This window comes from Epinephelus lanceolatus, chromosome 15 (genome assembly GCF_041903045.1).
Source record: "Epinephelus lanceolatus isolate andai-2023 chromosome 15, ASM4190304v1, whole genome shotgun sequence".
NCBI classification, from domain to species: domain Eukaryota; kingdom Metazoa; phylum Chordata; class Actinopteri; order Perciformes; family Serranidae; genus Epinephelus; species Epinephelus lanceolatus.
The window spans coordinates 7,827,267-7,845,927 of record NC_135748.1 but is presented as its reverse complement, the minus strand read 5'-3'; the positions used below and the strand labels follow the sequence as shown (position 1 = coordinate 7,845,927).

General features: G+C 41.1%; 1 protein-coding gene and 1 long non-coding RNA gene across 2 annotated transcripts in view; both read right to left on the bottom strand.

Annotated features, from left to right (window-relative positions):
- dapp1 (dual adaptor of phosphotyrosine and 3-phosphoinositides) overlaps nucleotides 1-18,661 on the bottom strand; it is a 579,028-nt gene that overhangs the window by 330,200 nt on the left and 230,167 nt on the right. The window lies entirely within an intron of this gene.
- On the bottom strand, nucleotides 16,659-17,265 carry LOC144467058 (uncharacterized). Its single transcript, XR_013493432.1, has 3 exons — nucleotides 17,144-17,265; nucleotides 16,900-16,999; nucleotides 16,659-16,802 (listed from the first exon to the last, which is right to left on the bottom strand). It is a non-coding gene; the product is annotated as an uncharacterized LOC144467058 (long non-coding RNA).

The following is an 18,661-nucleotide window of genomic DNA, read 5'->3' as shown; positions in this document are numbered from 1 at the left end:
CAAAATGTGGCCTTTTCTTTCAGGCATGCATTTCTACACCAGCCCTGCAAACTTTTGGTGAGTTGGTTTGTGTATAATGTAACCATGAAAACACATAGAGCTGACCATAAACAGACAAGAAGCTGTGTGTGGCAATCTATGATAAAAAAAAACAAAAACAACTGAGTCATATTCCAAATGCCGTGTTTACATCTCCAAGGAATGCTCCTTAAACCTGAATAAAATGTCATATCCGACATGTCCTAATCAGAAAATTCTTCATTCAGGCATAGGCCTAATTTGGGATATCCAAGCAGAATATGCTGTTAACATGATCTGTATTAAATTCAGAATATTGTCCCATTTGGAATAATAGCAGACTATCAGTACACATGTCAGTGTACCCAATGACACTGTCAGGTTTGTTTCATTGCTCACTACTTTGGTAGCTTTGAGAGGACTAAGCAGATTCATAATGCCCTCCATATTACTGATGTCACTGCTATCTACAGTATCAAAAAGTACAGTGCCAAAATCATAACTAAATGTGGTGGCAGTCCAGGCAGTTTTTGTTTTGAGGCCAAAGCAGCGGTTTTTCCCACTTTTGTGGGAAAAAAAGCTACAACCCTCCTCACATGGCCCAGTTCACTGCTACATCCACGTTTCTAGCGACCTGCAACAATGGCAGTGATCAGCAATATTTTTTATAGTGTGATTCAAACATACAAACAGAGCAAAACTCACAATTTCTCACTGGCAGTTGATGATATGGACAGTGATGGTGATGGTTATAGCATCCTCATACATGGCAGTAACTACAGATTTACTGAAGTGTATATGGGAAGGAATGTGAAATTTGTGTTTTAGCATGTTGGAAATTGAAAACAGTCTCATGTCTTTGGCAATAAAAATGCAGATGCATTGTTACTTCTTTTGAACCCAATGCTAGAATCAGTGCTGCAAATGATTTCTTAAGGCTGGTTTGGCCCTTTGCTTATTTATCTATTTAGCTTGTCCTTATGATACTGTTGTAGATAGTGGAGCATGTTAGTGGTGTAAGCTGTTATGTAAGCCACACCAGCAGGGCTTGAAAATAGTTTTTACTTGTCCACAATGGTCATGTTTTTGACTCGCTAAATTTTGTGCTATTTATTTCATGAATTTTTATTTATTCTTACGGTTTTGCTTTTTACTGTATAATTTCATTACTGTCTTGTGAGTCAATTGTTAAAGCACTTCGTAATTGTGTTATGAAAACTGAAATACAAATAAATTTAGTATTAAAAATAACAGAAGACAACCATAGACCATGACACACTACACAGTACCAAGGTTTGACATAAACAAGGAACAAACTAAAATTTCTATTTTACCACATTTGAGCATTGTACTACTCTTAAACCTGTCATGGGGACACAACGTGAGTGTGATCAGCATATTTTATGCTTTTCTTAGAAAGGTTGCATTGCAGTTTTTCCTGTAGATCCTTAATATTTCTGAATTTTTTTCCATGATGAAGTACGACTCTGTTGTTTGAAATGTCACATGAGACTCCATAATTCCAACAAGAGAGACTATGGGCTGCTGATAATCCAATATATATATGCTACACTGGAACTGCAACAGAACTGCAATCATGCCACTACAGTAATGCCAAGTGTATCTGTGAATATTAACAGTCATGGCTTCTGCAATGGTCATATTGGCCTGGGCAAAGGCCAGGGGTCATGTGTACACATTGCTATATTTTCAGGGGTCACAACCAGAGTTGGGTAAGGGTTATTTTAAAAGTAATCAAAGTACTTTACTGCGTTACTTTTTTAAAAAGTAACCAGTTACTTTACTGCGTTACTCCCTGAGTAAAGTAACTCAAGTACTTTAAAAGTACTTTCAACATTACTCCCTGAGAAAAGTAACTCAAGCACTTTTAAAGTACTTTTGAGTATTCTACATTTCCTATTGGGCAATGGACCACAGGGCGCTAAGCCTACATTTTTTGTCTCCAAAATTAAAGTTATGGACCACTTGCCCTTCACTGAGATCCAATTCTCCCATCACAGCCGTCACTTTGACCAGTAGAAACACACAACGATCTGCTGCCGTAGACAACTGTAGCTATGACAACAACACTCCAGCGTTTTTAATATTTCCTCTAGGGATGTTACCACACAGAGTAAAAGGGGGAAATGATGGTGTGAAACAGCAGAGGCACTTTGTCAACCCGCTGAGTTAACGGTACTGTCATTAGCATCAAGCTAGCAAACAATGGTACATCCTCACGGTCGGACATAAAGTAATAACATTAACAAATAGCGGCGGGGCTTTTACTCACCACAACTGCAGAGGCTCCCAGCTTCATTTGAAACAGACTACATTATAGACGGTCCATTATTTATTAATCTCTCTGTGTGTTTATATATTTACTTTTTATCCGCTCCGTTGTCTTTATAAAGTTAACATATCGCACCGTCATTTCAAACTCAACACTTGTTTCAAATTAAAAGCCTCTTATAACCTCGGCTGAGAGAATCCCTCCATTTTCTAAATAGGCTTTTATTCTGAAACATTTGTCAGAACTTGGTTGTGGAGGATACAGTAGCTTGAATGTTTGTGTACGGTACTTCAAATGTAGCTCCTGCCATCTGCTGGCGCTTTTAGGCGACTACAACAACATTTTGGCTGGCACATGAACAGACACAGTGACTCAAATAATAGTAAAAGTAATAAAAAAAGGACAAGAATATACCGATGACATCACACACGCCGTGAACGACGACCGGGGATAATTGGTAAGTACCACCGTGTAGTGTGTCAGTCTGTCAGCCGAGTCATGGCACGATTTTATGACTCTACAATCGTGTAATGTGACATAGTGACTTTCAGAATGGGCAGAAAAGTCGTGTAGTGTAAACCAGGCATATTGCAAGTCCTGAGTCTGACCTGTCTGTCAGAGAGTCCTCCACCTTTTTTTAGACTCCACCGTAGACAACAGCAGCATTTCTTTTACCACGTAGCTAGCCACAAGCTTTGTGGCTTCTTTCGGACTGACAGGTTTAACGTTATCTTCGTTATTAGAACCAAAAGACAGTCATTGCTGTTTCAGAGGTGAAGGACCAGTGTTCTAAAAGTAACGGAAGTAACTGATGTCTTGTTTGAAAATGTACTCAAGTATTTGATTACTCAAGCAGCAAACTAACGCGTTAGGTTACTCGTTACTGCAAAAAGTAATCAAAGTACTACTCTGGTCACAAGTCAGAAAGGCGATGCATCACTGTTCTACACTACATAACAGGCAACTCTAACTGAACCTTAGAAACATCTGGAACTCCCCCATGGATCCCTGGATTTAATTCAAAGACTCCAGACTGGAATACCCCCCAAGGCCCCATGAGGAGTATAACAAAAAACAAATGCATTGTCATTATTTTGTCAATTAAACAAAAAAAAAAGGTTGAAAAAACAATCTCATCTCAAGGTCCATTTGGTAGCTGTTCTGGGTCTTTGAGTGATATGAGGGCAGCAGTAGCCAGAGAAACGTACTTTGAGAACCAGAGGATGGCCTGTTCAAATCCAGCATGGACCACGTTACACAGTGTGGACTGGTAGCTGGAGAGATGCCCAGCACTGAACTAGGCACTGAACCTCTACTCGCTTGGAGTGCCTGACTATATGATGGCAACATCTCTTCACAGGTCTCTCAGGCTGTTCACATAAACTGTTTGTACGTTTTCCAACCAAAAGTTATGCACTCAAAGGCTGCGATCTCGTGATCATTGTGCTGACGGGAGTAAATAAGGAAGTGGTCCAGAGTGGTCTTGTAAGGAGGCAGGGTGGGGTGGTGGATGGGTCACAAAACCCACACTTTCCTCTAAGACTTTACCCTGGAGATGTGTGAGTCATTTTTAAGGTTTGTCCTCACCATATTTCTTTTCCTGAACCTAACCAAAGTAACTTTAATTGCCTAAAACAAACCTCCAGAACTTGACGTTAATTACATAACTGTACATTTAGGACATGACATCATTCATGAGGATATAAACTCATAGGATATAATATGAACCATTCTATGAGGATGTGTTGGTTCTCTCCTGGTTCTTCGTCGCATGACCTTCACCAGCAGATGGGGTTTGCAGTAAAATCTTATCAGAGACTTTTCGTCCATGTTGAATTTCAAAGAGAATACCATATAAAGAACTTGGTGATCTGCTAGGGCAGAAAAGCTCAGGTGATCGACCCAAGGACTGAAGAGCAGCAGAGGCGGAGACGTCATATTAATGACCAGAAGACAGGGCAGAGAGCTGGTGACAACTGAAGATCTGGCTCGGCATCGGTGGAGACAGCTGGCTGGTGGTCAGTCACGATGCTGGGCAGACTCTGTGGTGCTGGACAGCTGAGAAAGCCAATAGCCTTGGGAACATGAACAGGGACCACACCTTATTCTGGGGACTCATACACAGGGTTACCCCCTAAAAATGGCAAGCCTTTGCAAGATGCATTAAAGGATGGCTGCTGGACATGAGGCTGTTTCCTCAATGTGCCCACTGAAGGTATGGTTTTAAATGCAACAGAGGCATCAGTGCCACAGGTAAATTACCAAAGGACTGCTGGCCCCATTTCTTGCCTAAAAATGGCATTATTAGTGGCACAGTAATAACAGTGTGGCGTTACAACAGTTGAGAGTCTGACTCTATTGGTGCTGGTTTATGTGAATGCCTGCCATGTTGACCAAATAACCAATGCTGTATATTTTCTTACAGCATCTTACAGTTTTATAGACTAGATGTGCACATGAACAAAAGATGTGAAGTGTTCAAAAAGAGTTCCCTTTATGTTTCTATTCAACATTTTACTGCCGATATAAACCTCAGCGTTTCAGAGGCCAGCAGAGTCACAGCCGTGTCCTGATAGTGATTAGCTGTAGTGCTAGCAGGTCCCACTGAAGTCATGCAGGAGATGAAAATCTCTCAGTGTGTAAAAATGTAGTCTGTGATCCCAGCGACCACAAAGAGTCACTCCAGTGTTATTAAAGCCACTTGTTGCTATGCACATCTGCTTGTTAAGCTCTAAAAGCACCTCTAATGAAGACTAAGTGATTTTATAATACACTCTGCATGTTTTCATTTGGGCTCTTGACAAGCTGTCATAATTAGACAGCTACAACGTGATGCAGGCAGTTTTTTGGGCACTCAGTTCAATTAAAGAAATTCCTCTGTCTTCCTGTGAGACGTTTCTTCTCCTTCTGTGAGGGTTCGGGGCCCGGCTATTGTCATTTCACCAGCTCTTAAATGAAAGAGATAATGTGTATTAGGCATGTCCAGTTCCTCAGAAAGCTCTCTATAAGTAGCATTACTGGTTCAAGAGTGTTCCTGCTCTTTATCAAAGCTATTCCCTCTGCAGTGAGCCCTGTCAGAGGGGTCATAAAACACTGTCCTCTCCTGACTCTGTCCTCTTTCTCCTTTGCTCTCTTTCACTTTATTTTGAACAGTTTAGAAACCAAAGATACTGTTTTTATTACGCAAAACGACATGATGGAAGGTACACCTCTATTTCCATTATTTACTTCATTTAGTCATAGGAAAGAAGCCAGGGGTGGGACATATCTTTTTGGAGCCATAAAAACATGTAACTTACTTTTTAAATATTATCATTTATTTTTCAAACCAAACTTAATATGAAAATCTTAATGCATACAGCTGTCATATGTCACATTTCCTGTCACATAACAAAACAAGAAAATGGGTTTCAACATGGGTGTTTCATTCTGTTTATGCTTGGTATTAACATGCCTCCTGGATGGTCGGATCAAAAGTTGACAGCTCTAAGCACAGGTGTAAATGCATCAAAAGCATCCTCAATGCCTCTTGAGCTCGCTCAGACCACATTCAGAGGCCATATTCTTTCTGCTAATGTGTCCTAGGCCACACTGAATGACAGCCTACTCAGCTGACGTTCTTGGTTATCTGACTCAAACTGTCTGTTGCTGCCATTACACAAGCTAGACACTGAGCTGAAAGACCATCCCTGGGGTGGCTCTTCTCACTGTTAATGGCTAGTTCAACTTCTGCCTGGTGAACATGAACTAACACAGCAGCAGCTGTTAAATGGTCCTGACAAACTCACACCAACACTGAAATGGGTCAACTTGTTAATAAGTGTTTGGTGACAAAAGTTTTGCGATGCTCACAGTTAACCCTGTTATTATGTGAGTGCAGGCAGACTCTCCAACCCATTCTTATTCCCAACTCATCAAATACCGCAGCTTTGTCAGTGTCAGACACAAATGCAAAAAGGCACCTTTCATATGTTATGCTGCTGCATAGTGTCAGTTTGAAACACCCCCAGTAACAACTTAATATAAGTAGATGGAAAGTCCCTGTAGAGTGGGTGGGACTGAAGGTGAATGGGTCCAACAAGCCCCAGACTTTCACCCGAGTGCCTGATGTGCGCCTCCCATATGAATGTTGATCCAGACCATGATGTTTTTGGGTTTTTTTTTAAACCTAACTACTTACTTTGCTTGCACAAGGACATAAACGTAAAAACAAGGTGTTTTACCAGTGACTTAAGTTTATTTTGAAAAAGACTGTACGCATCTAATGAGCAGACTTGCAAGACATAATTGCATATAATGAGTGTAAACTGACACATCGTCCCAAAACATCAAGAACAGAGAGGATGGAAAAGAAAAGCCTAGTGCGTCATACGAAGATGTGAAAGTTCGATGACAAGGCAGTGAATTTTGTCTAATTGGGATAAGAACATGTTGGACTCTCAGTGACTTGGGGCTGAGCAAATCAATTCGCTGCATGCAATTCTAAAATGAAATAAGATTTTACCCATTTAAAATAATAATGGCTGTTCCTAAGGAGCTGGAGAAAGTGATTCCAACCCAAATTATCTCTGTTGTGAATAATTATATTTTTAGCAGTTTTCAGGTAGATTTTAGAGCCTGCCACAGCTGAGAGACAGCCTTTGTCAAAGTTTCCAATGACTTGTTTCTAACAGCTGGTGCTTTTAGATTTGAGTGCTGACTGACTGACCACTCTGTTCTCCTACATCATCTAGAAATCTGGGTTGGCCTAAAGGGGACATCTCTACAGCTGCTACATCCTTACCTCTCCAATAGAACTTTTTGTTCTATAAATTGCCAGCTCCTCTGTTTTTTTTTTGTTTTTTTTTATGGGGTTGCACAAGGCTCCATTCTTAGCCCACTGTTGTTTTCAATGTATATGCTTCCTGTCAGCCATATCATTCAGGACCATGGTGTCTCCCACCAGTTATGCAGATGAAACACAGCTTTATGTCCCACTCCAGTCTCGCAGCTCCAGTAGCTTAGATAACCTCAGTGGCTGTCTCAATTTTATTAAATGCTAGATGTCACAAAAAAAATCAAAATTTAATTATGATAAAACTGAGCTAATAGCCATTGGTCCAACAAACTCAATCAGCCTTGTTCACTACTACTAAAAATATGTAGCAGGCTTCTAATATTTGATTTGGATCTCTATTTTGATGTTTAAGTAAACACTGTTGTTCAGTCATGCTCCTTTCAGCTCATAAGGATCTCTAAAATCAGATCCTTTTTGTCTCCTTCTGATTCACATAAGGTTATACATGTTTTTTTCCTCCCACCTGAATTACTGTGATGCACTTTATGCTGGTATTTAGCCAGAACTCCCTTTACCGACTCCAGGTGGTGCAGAACGCTGCCACCCAAATTGTAACAGGTCCTAAGTAATACAAACACAATACTCCTGTGCTAATCAATTTACACTGGCTGCATTATGTTACATATTGATTTTTTAAATTTAATTATCACTTTTAAAGCATTGAATGGACTTGCCCCAAATTATATCAAAGACTTATTGACTCCCTATGTGATTGTGCATTCCCTTGGATCAGTTGATGTGGCTCTGCTGGTTGGTCCTTGATCTCCGCCCACCTAAAGGTTACCGAACTATGGAACATTGCCTGAGACCAGACATGCTACATCATCAGCATCATCAAAATTTAAAATCCCTTCTTGTAACTTTATTTATTGGAATGCATTTATGAGTATTTAATATGTTGCTGGGTTTGATCATCCCTCCTTGGCCATTTTATTCGACTTTTTTGAAACTTTATCCCCCGCTGTTTTTGTGATCATCTTTTTTTTCTCATGAAAAGCACTGCAAGCTTATGAGGAAAAGTGCTATATTAATATGGTTCCGTGACTTTCCGTTGAATGACCTGACATGATGCGTTCATAAATTCAGTCTGACGCTCTACAGTAAAATGAGAACTTTGCTGGTCGAAGAAATGAAGCATATTTCTATATGAATTAACAAACTGAGTTTGATTAACTTGAGTTAATCACACATGGAGACTGTCCCAATTCAGGGGCTGCATCCTTCGAAGGATGCGGCCCATGCAGCCTCCAAAGGCTAGTCCCTTGGAGGCACCTCCAAAGGACTCGTCAACTGTTGTTAAATGGGACAGTCTAGCCTACGGAGGATTTCCTCGTTGCATCACCACGTCACACTTCCTGTCGCCCAGGCCCAGGAAAAACACAACAGACGGCAGCGACAGAATTTGTCATTTTGGTTTTTTTTAAATTTACTTTTTGTTAGTGGAAGAGGAGAGGTAGCTCCGGCTGGGAGAGAGCCGTGGGGAGGTAAACCTGTTATTTTAAACCACATAAATGTTCATATAGCTAGCATAGTTCGTGGCAATTAATATACCCATTAATAAACAATACCCTTAAGTGACAAACGCTAGCCATATAAACTATAGATTGGCATATATGGTTAATGTCATTTAACCATAAGACTTGATAAAGGGTTCATAGAGGTGCTTAAAATCTTTGAAAATGCTGTAATTTTAATGCTGTGTTTTCAAGGACTGAAAAGTGCTTGGATTTTAGTTTAAATGCTTGAAAGGGCTTATAAATTGCTTGAATTGGAACTAGTAAAATGTGTACGAACCCTGTAAATAGCACTGCCTTAATTTCAATATTAAAATGTTTTGTCATTAAACATCAAAACCATATTGGGAAGCCAAAGTGGATAGATGGACAGATATAGCATTATTTATCTAAGCTATAACATTAACTAGAATTGTCTGTAACTAAAATTAAATAGCTATTGTTGCTTTGATCATTTATGTTCTCCTGTTCTTACCCTCCTTTCCCCATCCAGACCAGGCCCCTGTACTGCAGAATAAATCTGGTTGTACCGGTGCTGCAAAACTTTAATCAGGATGACACCACTCGAGATTTCGGGCAGAGCAGAGTCCCTGGAGGTACTGCTGGACCTTCTCCACCAGGAAAGACAACATGGATGGGGTGCCACAATAGAGACCTTGGTCTTTCTCTTCTAGCTGGTGAGTGGTGCATCATACAGGGTGGTCTCAAGGGTGCTTGGGATACCTCGCTCCACCGTTCACCGCATTGTTCATTGAGTTACCTCTACCTTCCTAACGCTGATGACCTGGCGGCAGTAACTCAGGGGTTTGCAGGGCTGGCAAGACACGGAGCTTTTCGAAAAGCTGCTGGAGCAATTGATGGCTGCCATGTCAGGAGTAAGCCACCGAGTGGCCCTGATGGTCAGTGCTATAAGAACAGAAAACTGTTTGCATCAATCATCTTGTAAGCAGTTTGTGACCATCAGGGCCGCTTCATAGACAACTACGTGGGCTGGCCGGGGTTGGTGCATGACTCCAGAGTACTCCAGCACAGCCCACTGTACAGGCGGGCCATCTACCCTCCTCCTGGGTACTAGGGCTGTCAATCTTCCCCCAAAATCAGATTTGAATTTTTAATGTTTTTTATGTTAAAAATTTGAATAATATTCAAATTTTTAATGTTTTTTTTAGCTCATTATATACACATATATCAGCTTATTTGGGAATTCTACAGGATGCCAATTACATCATGCGTCCACTAGAGGGCAATCAAATCTGTTGTGTAACATTTGCAAAACACTTAAGTTTTACAAACTCAATTTAAAACTTCAAGAAGGGAAATAGAAATATTAGGCCAGATATATTGATATATAGATACAATATAAGGCCAGAAATATTCAAGCAATGATGTTTAATGGAGAAGCCGAGCGCGCGATGGGCACGTCGAGCACGACACGATAGACACGAAATTTGCGTCCGCAGCCGCGAAATTCACCCGCATCGCGTCATCATGCGAGTTGAAAATAATGAACTTTTGAGGTGAATTCACCTGACACCGTGCCGTGATAGCCTATCAACATTGAGATTGTCCTGACGTCCTGACGTTCTTGCACCCTGCCTGGTGCCGGTCAAATCTATAATGGAGGACAAGTTGATCGTCGCAGTGTGCGTCGAGCTGTACGACACCACAATGGTGTTGTGCAGGGACAGAAACAGGAAGGAGCAGGCCTGGGTAAAGGTGAGCGAGGAGGCTGGATTACCTGGTAAGTTCTGTACATCAACAACGAGGCTCGCAGCTCAAGTTATGGCTGGCTATGAAGCACCAGTTCTCGGCAGAGCAGCAGCTAAACCTCCCGGGTCCTTTCCTGGTCAGTGTCTTGCTAGATACAGTTAATATTCATTGATTTTGACACACCAATAAACTGCAACAGCTGGAATGGAGCGCCTGTATTTGGTATCCAGGCGGGAGATCCTGGCGCCAACCCTAGCTAGCAGGTCTTCAAACTGGGCAGCAGTCAGCCTGAAGTACCGCTGGAACCGACCGTCGTCCGGGCGGAGCTCCTGTAGGAGACGGTGGAACTCGCCGAGCTCATGCACCCAGAACCGACGGCGGCGTTTGGCCCTCAGACGAATCTGGGACCTCCAGAGCAGGTACAGTGCAGCGATCGTGGTGATCTCAGCCATGGTCGATGAGAGAAAGAAATGGCGGAAGTAATGTTGTTGTTATCTAGTGAAAATGGGTGGGCTTGTACAATGCGAATTTTACATAAATGGCCCAGCGTCCAAACTTGAGCGAGTAGTGCGATGAATTTTCATTTACTCGCGCGAGTAAATCACGTTCATCGCGTTTGGTGGGAACACACAGTAACTCTCAAAAAGACAACTCTTTGTCTAGAAAGACAAGCAGGCATTTTTCTCACTGCTATTAATAACACAAACAGTAAGTAAAGTATCCTGCGTGTTTTGATCGGCCTCATGTCTTTGCAAATGAATTGTGTCAGCTTGTGTGTTATCATGTCCTGTCGAGCAGCTGGCAGGGCTCAAGATGAGGAGGGAGGCAAAAACGAGGTCATTCTTGACTGCTTTCTTCGGGGCTCTGTGTCCTCTGCTAACATAGCTCTGTACTCGTAATGCAGTGAATGGAGGTGTGCGTTCAGGTTGCTCGTAGTCGAGTGATATTTCAACGATGCCTTGCATAGTTTGCATATCACGGTTTCCCTGGTTGTTATTTTCCCGTTCTTTGAAGGAAATCTAAACAGTTTTCACACGGTGCTCCTGAGATTTTCTGGAGTTTGGATCTTCTCTATCTCTGCATCTATCTCTACATCACTTTGCGCCTAATGTCACGACGCATGACGTCGGTTTGCGTCGTACCGGATGTCAAATATTCGAACCTTAGTTTCCAACTTCGAAAATGCTTATTTTTTACAATAATTAGAATTGTTTTCAAATAGCGAAGTTCATTCTGACAGCCCTACTGGGTACTTCATCTTGGCAGATGATGGGTACCCGTGCCTCCAAAACCCCTTCCCCCTCATCACTCCCTACAGGCAGCTGGTACAAGGTGTGGGAGCCCAGCGCTTCAACACTCATCATTCCAGGGCACGCTCCATCAAAGAGCGTGCCTTTGGGATGATGAAGACGAGGTTCAGGGCCATCTTCCTCCAAGCGCTGGATGTGCACCACACTTTTGTGCCACAGGTATGTCATTATGCAACAGAACTATTGTTAAATGGTGAATACGAGTAAATTCATCTTTTTTTTTTTTTCTTCAGGTCATAACAGCATGTGCCGTCCTGCACAACATTTGCCTGGGTGCTGGTGACATCACAGCCCGAGGATGACATGCCGGAGGATGAGGGGGAGAACGGTTCAGTTATTAAGAATAAATAAAATCATTTGTCATAACTTTTTATTTTAACTGAAATCTTTCAGCAACAGGATTAGTGGCTCCCACTCATAGCTAAAACTGAATGGGTGTCTTTTTCTTTTATCCATGACAGAAAGTTGGCTAGCCAGGGACAAATGAGAGCCATTAATACTATGGCTAGTCCATCTCAAGTAGCCTACTGGTAATTCTGTTAAGTGGTGTACAGTATACATGGGTATACCCACCTTTTTTTTTGGCCATTTATAGTATACTCACCTATCAGCCAAACAGCTATTGGAACGTGTAGGACAGTATATCCCCTTCTTGCTTGGTAACCCACTCATCTGACATGATCTCTGGGACTATGGTAGAAAGCAGTCCTCATCATTGTTGCTCCATTGGATTGTACCATTTTACAGAGAAACCTCCATCTCATTCTCTGTTCTTCATGCATATATTTTTGCTCTGCTCAAACAACATGCCACATAGCATATAAATCTGATCTAGTTTAATCTCAGCTGTGATAATGTAAGTCACCTACAGTTTTAAAGTCCATACACAGTGTTTTCACTGGAGGCTGAATATGATGAGGTACAGAAATGACCATGTTGCCTGTCTTCAATCTTTACCCATCTGCTATCACAATGTTCAGGTTTTGGCTAAAAGAGTCCATGAAAAAAGATGAAGTGAGAAGTCTAACCAGTGAAAGGAAGGCGGCATGAACAATAAAGACCACCTGTCTTGTATTGTGGGCAGTTAAAGATGGATCGCAGCTTTTCATGGACAGAGAGGGTGCCAGATTTTCCAGATGTCTACCATTGCTGCACAGATTTATTGGATGAGTTGAGCGTGAAGACCATGTGAGAAACATGCTGTTAGCCAGAGGGGTTCTCTGCAAAGGAAACAGATCCAACACAGAGCCACTTCTTCAACAGGGATGATGTCGTTGTTATTCTTTTGATACAGTGGGAATTCTGAGATTCAAAGAGCATCTTATAGTGCTTTTTCTCCAATGGTAAAGCTAAGATTATCATAATCAGTCAAGTGCTGTGTTTGCTGAATGGGTTGAGGTGTTAACAGATATAAAGTGCGTCATGGATTAACAACTGCAGGGTCTTTTTCTTTTTACAGCTTTATTCCAAATGGATAGTTTAGGGAAAATGTAATGTTTCTGGAACAGCAGCCATGTTTTTCATGAAACCTGTAATCTCTAGCATATAAACAGGCCAGACAGCGGTATGATAGTCAGGTGAAGAACACGTTCAAGCTGTTCTCATGCACTGTTCATACATTTTACTACAAAGTAATGTACCAAAGTTAGTTCATATCCCACATAATTATGCGCCAGTAATCCATGCATAATCCATGTAGTTATGAAGGCTGAGATCACGTGACCAATGCGATGGCGGGAGTAAAGACAGAAGCGGTCCTGAGCAGCCCAGTTAGGAGGCAGGTTGGGGTGGTGGATGGGTCACAAAACATAGGACTTTCCCCAGTAGACCAGTGTTCGTGACTGTGTGAACTTTGAGTAAACTTTGACTCTTGTTCAGGCACGTCCTCGCCACGTTTCTCTTCCAGAACCTAACCACAGTAACTTTACTTGCCGAAACCATAATTTTACCTCAATTACATAACTTTACATTGAGTGTGGAACATGATTTATGGGGCAGTAATTTGTAGAATATCATACGAACTTTCCCTAGGTCACTGGTGTTCAGAACCATGTGAACTTTAAGTAAACTTTGAGTCTGAACCTAACCACAATAACTTTGCTTGCCTAAACCTAACCTCCTTAACGATAAGGTAATTACGTAACTTTAAGTTAAGCACATAAAGTGATTAGTGGGGCACTAATTTGTAGGAGCCATCATGTTGATGACTAAGAAAGAACAATTTATCATTTATTGTACAACCACCTTGCATGCACATCTGAGCAAATAAACACTGAGTCATTTCAGACCACATTTCTATGGTAACATTAACACACAAATGAATCATTAGCTCCTACCTGTTAATCACATAAGAACAGGGCATTCATCTTTGAACTGAGTACAGTGCTTCAGTGTTAAATGCACTTAAGTGCTCCCTGCTGTATGTTTTTGTGTGTACACTCCTGGCTCCTTTGGAGTGGTTAAGCAGCAAGTCAGAAGTATGCTTAAGAAGTCTGTGCTGGAGTATTCCCAACACACCTGTTTAATTTCATTGTGCCTGGATTCTCTCCCCCAAGGGTCTGTGAGCTCATTACTGCAGACACAACTGCATCAGAAACAAATACATGGACATACTTTATCAATTAGACAGCATGGATGGTAGCCGGACCTCCTTCACAAGAGCATTTGTTATAAAAGAACACAAAGACTAGAGAACAGTTAACCACATGACCACAGTTTGCCATTTTGGATTTTTACCAGTTTGCAAGTGTACACAATGACATGTGGTTACTGGTCTACACTGAATATATAATAACCAATCACAAAGCTACGTGTAGGAAGGGGGTCATAGAATGTTTTAGGAGGCACTTTATGTCAGCATACCAAGAGCACCAAGGGAACACGTGTGTTCGGCAGCGAGCACATACACATCAAAACATTTGGAGTGTGGAGTATGCTGGCTAAGCATGATAGAGAAAAAATGGGCAGCATGTGAGAGAGAGAAGGAGTGAGGGAAAAAAAAAGATGGTAAAATTACTGATATGTTTAAAAGTTCAAGAGAAATAGCGTTTCTTAAAAAAATTATGGTAACAGGGCTGCCCTCAGCACGTCTTAGGCGCTGTCTATATGTATCCATACTTTTCCCCTCTGTTACAAAAAAAAAAAAAAAAAAAAATTAAGCCCTAACAACATTTTTTGACAAAATATCCCTGTCTACACTAGAACGTTGAAGTGACTCCATGCATTTGCATGTGCAGTGTTCACAGACAGCGGCACAGCTACAGCGCTGCATGCTGCTAGCCTGAGTATCAGACTGAAGCACACAGAACCTTCAGCCTGATATCGCCTTCACTGAAGGCGATTTACAAGGGGGAGGGAATTTGATTTTTCCCTAACCAATCAGTAGAGATCAACGACTCAAACACAAGCCAAAAACAAGCGAGCATTGCCTGTTTAAAATGTCTCTGTCGTCGTGCACACCCAGCTGCATCGCCGTTAAATCCAGTTTAGCAGCTTCCTTAATTTGGTCCTCCATTAACGCGAGTAGTGGCAAAATACCGGGTCAATGTCATTGGTTCGACAGCCCATTGGTTCGACATCCCATTAGTCCGACTGTCCGCGGTGTTGAACGGCTCGCGGCGGGCGTATGGTGCAGAGCAGGCTCACGGCTTATGTGTTTGTCACTTTCTTTTTCATTTTAACCCACACCATGATCTTTTCCTGACTCTAACCAAGTGTTTTTTGTGCCTAAACCTAACCAGACCTTAACCACAGGGCATCATGATGATTTCGGAATGGACTTCGGAACAATGAGTTTAATATGGTCGGAACAATGGGATGTCGAACCAATGGCCTGTCGAACCAATGGGCAGTTCCCCGAAATACCTCGATAGCATTGTTAATGTGGTCTGTAGGATCTGTAGCGGTTGCCATTGTTGCTATCCTCACCAGTGACCCACCGGCGCACAGCTTGACATCAGCGTGGCGTTGATTGGCTAATCGCTAGATCCGAACCCACCCCCGGCGTTCATTGGTCCTTCCATTGTTTGGATGAGATAAATCACAAATTCATTGCAGTATGCCAGACCAGAGATGCAAACCTACTCAGTTGAGTGGGCGGGGTCTATGGTCTGGAACCAGGCTAGCATGCTGCTGTAACTACTGTATTTCCACATATTAGGGAGCCATGCAAACCACTTCATCACCAACGACATGGTCCTGCAGATATTTCACAACAAAACACTTTGTGGTACAAATGAAGGAATTCTGTCCACAGAAATGTTGCCAGGGGGCTTTGTTTTTTATTATTATTTTTTTAATAAAAATGTAAACAGTAAGTGTTGATTCAAAATTGAAACCTGATTTTTTTTCATGTCACAAATATATCAAAACTGTAGCGATAGCTGGTACAATGTCAGTATGATTATTACACCTGTTTCACTGCCTATTTGTTGCTGAAAACGCATCAAAAAACAAGAAAACTTTTCTCTAGATGCCCTGCAGCTGGGCAGCAGCCAAGCCTGCCTGTGGTCTGGGCATTAGCTGTCTATCTGTGAAGTGCACAGGCTAATGTTACCTTTTTCTAAACACCTACTGACCATCTCATCACTGCTGTTTCCCGTTCAATTTAGGGACTAAGAAGCTTATTTAAACCGGACAGCGGATGCGGACCCCACCCGCACCCCTATGTTCGGAAAATTAAGATAATCATTAAAGATAAAAACGAATGATGCTTTCTTTCATTGCACAATAATGTAGGATATTCTTTGTTCAAATTAACCCTCCACTGCTCTACTCTGCATTCGGTCTCCTCAGTTGATTTTGCACATTACCATGAAAGCTACACTAAAAAAAGATTACCAAGATCTACTGATTATGTCTCCCTTATTTTATGAACTATTATTATATTGTTAAGGAGTCACTAAATGAATGAGTCGAAACAACTTCTCTCAGGCGGCTACACCAACATGTGCCATTTATTTACACCAGCATTCAACTCGTGAATAAAGTGAACACGTGCCCAAAAGGTACTAAGCTAAAACAGGGCACATAGAAACAACCAACGTTCCTACTTGACTGAGGGGAATCACAATGATGACACTGATGGCTCCGCTTCATACATCTCTTCAGTTCTCTCCTCTCTGTAAAAGACAAATGACAATGTGAAATAATAGTTAGGCTACCAAATAAATTCTTCATATGTACTGCAATTCTCATCATGAAATAAGTGTAATTTACCTCTTAAAAACAGAGGGCTGACACTGTATCCTTTCCACTGCTCTACTCATTCAGTCTCCTCAGTTCTCTCCACTGCTCTGCTCCCACTGCATTGTTCTCTCTTCACAGTAAAAGACAAATGACAGAGAAATACCCAAATACAAAAAATAGTTAATATTAATAAACTACAGTTTTTACAGGTTACAGGAGTGTAAAAGATGTGCCCTTGGAAGTTAAGTGTCTCATATTCTATAGAAAACCTTACCTTCCTTCTCCTCCTCTGTCTCACTCTCTTGCTCCTCTCCTCTCTTTCTCCACAGTCCACACCTTCCTATTTACCCCATAGAGAATGGTGACACCCTGTCAATACCATTACTGTGAGTCCTATACAGTAGCCTAATTCATATTCAATTTCACATAGAAAACAAATACAACTGAATATACTCTGGTTACAGGTGTATAAAAGATGTGCCCTTGGAAGTAAAATGTCTTATACTCTACAGAAAACTTTACTTTCCGTCTCGTCCTCTGTCCCACTCCCTTGCTCCCTCCTCCTCCTCTCCTCCTCTTCCTTTCTCCACACTTCCTCTTTATCTCGTCTCGTTTTGCTATTCAACTGGAAGAACAAAACACTCACAAATTATGCATGTTGCCAAAATCATTTATTGCAAATAAATCTATTATCAGTTTAGGTATTTTCATTACAGACCTTATAATATTAATTAACAATGCTCTGGCTGACTAAACATCAGTAACTGTAATTAAGTAGTAACTTACCTACCAACTGTGAAACTATTCCTGTAATTATCTGCAGCATTCTCTATTCACTATATAATAGACCATGCATACAGACATGACTGAACAAACTAGCTAATGAAAATAACATTAGGTAATGTTAGCTAGTCTAAAGCTTTCAATCCTCTATCAGCAGGTAAGTTAGTTCATCTCATGTAAAACCTTCACACAGTAACGTAGACTCACTGTTTTCCGGACATCACGGTATTCCGGACACTTGACCTTTTCCCGCAAATTCAATAAATAAATACTTCCAGGTCATGGGTCATATAAATATCTGTGTCATCATTGACTCCACCTCTTTAGACTCAGACCAATTTTCCCTTTCTACAGCCAGTCGTTTGGGAGAAATCCATGTGAGTTTCCAATGTGCACCTATGAACGCTCAGAAAATGGAGGAGGGGAGGGATTTCCGGCAGGACAAGAGAGAGAGAGGGGAGAGACATACGTGTGCAAATTACTGATTTTAAAACACGATCAACCAAAAATAAAATGACATCAATGTTCTTAGGGTTTCATTCAATATTTAGGAGCTACTTTGTACAAATATTTTGACTTTTTGAAGGGATACACGCATTAATAGAGGTACTTTGTTCGACATGAATATCAGCGCCAACAGCGCATAACAGCGCCACCGGCGTATCACAGCATCAACACTGAAACAACACCTCACTCTTAAAATGACTGTTTTAAAGTTATTTTAAAACACATCTGTGTATCTGGTTAGGGACAGCATACATTTGTAACTTTAACTTTTCAAGCCATAACCTTTTCAACGTTACCAACAACACATAATTGGTCCAATATTTGCCATGAAAGTCTGTTAACATTAAACATAACATAAAAAACATAAATCTTTAAAATAATGTTAATGTTAACTTGTGTTATAAAAAAAACTTAATGTTATTAAAAAACAGTGTGAGGTTACATTTCAAACAACACATTTTATTAACTTGAACAATTAACTTAAAGTGAACATGAACTAACA